This window comes from Cotesia glomerata, unplaced genomic scaffold (genome assembly GCF_020080835.1).
Source record: "Cotesia glomerata isolate CgM1 unplaced genomic scaffold, MPM_Cglom_v2.3 scaffold_645, whole genome shotgun sequence".
NCBI lineage: Eukaryota > Metazoa > Arthropoda > Insecta > Hymenoptera > Braconidae > Cotesia > Cotesia glomerata.
In genome coordinates, this window is record NW_025404287.1 from 1 (window position 1) to 4,521 (window position 4,521).

At 28.5% G+C, this 4,521-nt stretch overlaps 1 pseudogene; it reads right to left on the reverse strand.

Moving 5' to 3' along the window:
- Positions 1 to 1,234: 1,234 nt before the first annotated feature.
- Positions 1,235 to 3,719, reverse strand: LOC123274723 (annotated as a pseudogene).
- Between the last annotated feature and the right edge of the window lie 802 nt (positions 3,720 to 4,521).

Consider the following 4,521-nt stretch of genomic DNA (forward strand, 5'->3'; position numbering starts at 1 on the left):
TGGTATTTAAATCAAATCCTTTTAATCTTTTCAAATCGTTTTGACTCATTTTAAATCATTTTTCCTAATCAATTAATGAAAATGAAAAATTGTAGATCAAAAATTCTTTTAGTTGTTCATTGGCTGATTAAGAAAAAAAGTTTCAAAACTTAATAAAAATTTTCAATAGGTTAATCAGCGTTTTGAATTGACTCATTAATATGGGAATCTACTTTTCTAATTTTTTACCACGATTCTTTACATTTTATTTAGAATTTCCAGTATAAAGTAGAAATTTGTAATTCGCTCCATGTATTTGAATCTGAAAACTATTTTATCTATGTTTGATAGCACTTCTCCATTCAATTAATTTAATTACATCATAAATTTTTTAATTTTTGATTATCATAAAAAAATAGATAAATGGTGTGAAAACATTAAGAGTACTCATTGTACCGAAAGACAAAACACGCTACTCTATGCGAGCTCCGCTATATAGAATATCAAGTCTAATCAACGAGTTTGCACCTAAGATTGACATTTTCGGTGTCTCGAGTAATAAGTTGAAAAGTTTAGCAAGAAAATTAGTATCGTAATCAACTATCATTTCTTAAGTCGTATAGCGACGGAAATAAATTTTTACATGTTTTTTAAGTAGATTTCGTGGAAATCTATCTACTGCATTGGTCCGTATTTCGAATTTACTTCAAATTTGGTCATAATATCACCTAAATAGTCGAGTAAGGCTCAAAAATGGCATTGGTTTAAAAATTTATTTATATGTATATGTAATATGTAATATAACACGGCTTATAGACACGATAGCTCCTACAATTTTGATGAATCTTAATGAAACTTGGTACATTTATTCTTTAGACAAATACCCTGGACTGAGTTTGAAGATGAGCAAAACCGATTGATGAGATAAGGCATGGTAGCCATTAAGGTAAGAAGAGATAACTAACTTTGGAAAAATAAATATTAAAGCTTATAAAATTATCTTTAATTTGACTTGTAAAACATTAACTTGCAACATTTACTCCATAAGTTATTACGAAAACATGAAAATAATCTATTCCAAGAAATCTATCTGATGATTGTTCGATTGCAATATTATTGTCTTGTGATATTATTATGATAACTTTTTCTGATAATTAAAGTTTTTTTTGTTTATCAGTTACCTTTGAAACTGTATGTAATAAATAATGTATAATTGTTGAATGGCATTAATAAATAAATAAATAAATTATTGATATAAATTTATCGATTAATGCTTATTTATTTAAATACTTCATGAAAATAAGAAATACATAACATTTTACTTAGTATATGAAAGAAATTTATGGTAATCAAGCCGACGTGAGATCTTGGACAATTGCAGTCGTAGCGTAGGGATTGTCAGTAGTAGTCTGAAAATATTAAAAATTTAAATAATTATTTTTTATTTTTACTATTTACACATCAAATGTAAAAAAATTACCAAATGTCCAGCTCGGAAGACCCAGAACATCTTGAATTTCTTATACGCCTTGACGTATCCCTCGAGAATGCCGTCAACAGAGAATGGGACTCTCGGTGCATTTTTCCAGGCATCATCATATTTCCATTTTAAATTTTTCCACCCACTTGAGAGTTCCTGGCAAGGCACAAATCAAACCAGCTGCCCGTTGTAGATATAAACTTTCAAATTCGTTTCGTTCAACAATTCCTCAACTAAAATATTGATTATCAATCCCATTGTACAGTGAATAAAAATACACGAGATTGTTTATATTCATACCGAAATTGACACCAGGCTTGAAGATATCTGACCAAAGGACTTCAGCGACTTTTTCTGAATCCATAACCCAGTTTGAAGTTAGTCCTAAAGCTCTTTTCACGTCAGTACTCACAAAACCGAACCAGCTCTGCCCAATGCTCTGCTGGTTTAGGCGGTTTTGGGAAACGGGTTGTAAAATTTTGTACCTCCTGCATGGCTACTTCTTTCAATTAGAATGTTAAATTGTGTAATATTTTCACTGACTTGTCCAATAGTATTCAAGGTATCAACTTCAGCGTCAGTAGCTGCTTTCCAATTTTCGGCTTTTACAGCTTCATCAGCTTTTCTGGCGGATGATTCTATCCTTCTGCACCAGCGGTGTCAACAATACCCTGATTAATTAAAAGGAAGATATTAATATTTAATAACATTAATACTAAACCAAATAAGGAAATGAAACTGATGAAGGTTTCAGCAACCGACCACTATAATTATTTTAATGGTAATAAAATAAGCAAGATCGTCTGGTTTGTCTAATAAAAATACACGAAAAGAACAACTTAAGAAACAGTAATCAATTTTGTAAAGTTGATTCATAGATTTTCCATTAAAAAAAATCTCTTCATCCTTAAAATAGATTTTGAAAGATACAAACACATTTTTTTATTGTTTTTGAAAAATGTATCAATGATTCAAAATAATTTCGAGTTATTTAAAAAATGCCATTAAAATAAAAAATTGTCTAATTTCTGTTCTTTTTAGACTTTCAACAAAAACTCTTGAATACTTTGCGAATTTTTTAAAGTTAAAATTCAGAGTTTAGAAACCAGAAGAATAAATTTTAGAATTACGACAACTGAGCGATCTGTAATTACCCGCTTGGTTCAAGATTATTTTTATTTGAGCAAAAATAATCTAGCAGCAACAATAGTATAATATAAAGAAAAGCCAGATTACATCATAACAAATTAATTATAAAGTTAAAAAATTTTATAAAATTATAAACACATTAAATAATAATAATTATTATTATTTTGTAAGAGTTTTAAACACTATTTCTGAGTTTATACTATGAAATACTGACGATTGTTTATTAAATCCCGTGTATAATCCTTAGCTTTTTAAACTTTCATACTTTTTATAAATTTTTACCCGTTACATTGATAACAGCAACATTTAAAGATCTAGCACTGAAAGTTTTTTCCTGTCCAAGTTCCTTGATACTCTTACTATTATAATTAATAACAACACGTCATTAGGATCTTTTAGATAAATTAATTATTCTACTCATGTAGTTATAAACAATAATAATAATAATAATAATGTAAAATAATGATCTTACAGTATTTAACAAAAATTAGGTCAAGATAAAACAGTATCAATTGGAGAAATCCAAGGAGAACCCAAAAGAATTCCTTTTAGCATTTTGAACATCACTACATTTTTGAGCTTCCACAACAAAAAAATATTTTATCAAGTATTTAATGAACATATATAAACAACTTCAAAATTTCAAAACACTACGAGATGATTTTGTAAATTTACCTTGTACCAAACTGCAGCCTGTTCCGCGCCCATTTTAGCACCATACGATTCTCCAAAAGTGTACGTTGGGATATTTTTGAATGCTTGAATTTTCTGCAAAAATCGCTTGATACATTCCAACAGATCTCTCGCTATTTGCGCATTATTTTGGGCATAAGCAGATTCGTTATTCGACATAACTGAATCCAGAGCCAACCGGGTTGTCGATGAACAGAACATTGTAATCATTGACCAAAGTGAGATTACGGTATTGACCGAAAAGATCATATGGACCGATTTCTTCAAAGCTTCCGTAACCGGTAGCTGAACTTCCAGGTCCACCATGGTTCCAAATTACTAGTGGTTTTGACAAGGCATTGAAATTCGCAGATTTGTTTGGTGGATTCGCATGATAAAGCCACCAGAACATGTGAGCACCTTGTCTTATTTCTTCAGTCTAGTTCGAGTCTTCTTACTCCTGTACCAAAACCTTTTTTCCATTGAAGAAATCTGACCAATTGGGTTAAAATAAAATTATGATTATTAAATATTTTTATTTTTATTAATTAAAAAGAAAAAAATGCCTTCAGAAATCAACGTTGGATAAATTTCTGATTCATGAATTAGTCATGACCATTTTTAATAGCTTCGAGTTTATCCTGTTTTTTTAATCCCGAGCCGAAAAATTTGTTTCATTATGGATTTCATTATGAACTTGATAATGAAATTCAGATTTTGAAACAAACATGAGTTTGATAATGAATTAGCTAGAAAATCCTCTAATTTTCGATTTTGAAGCTTAATCTAACAAGCTTAACCAACAGCTGAAATTTAATAATTTAATGCGAATTTTAAAAACTTACTTGTCAGTTTAAACAAGTGGATAAGTACATTATAAAAATCGTATATTTCCAGCTTTGAAGAAGATTCAAAATTCGTTGAATCGAAGAAATTAAGACAACGAAGAGGAGTAATTCATGATGAATTTGATGATAATAAATCTATTTAAAAAAAATTATTTGTGACTCTTATGTAAGCGTTAACAAGATTTAAAATTTATTTTTAAAAATATATATCTATTGTTTACAGTTCGTTGTTTGTGTTATTACAAAAAAAAATTTATTTATTGAATACTTTAAAAAGAAATAAACTAAAAAATATATTTCATTCTGCATTATTAAATTAAGTTTATTTATTTATTTATTTATTTATGATAATTATTTGCGATTTATAATAAACTTATTATGAATCAAGTATTA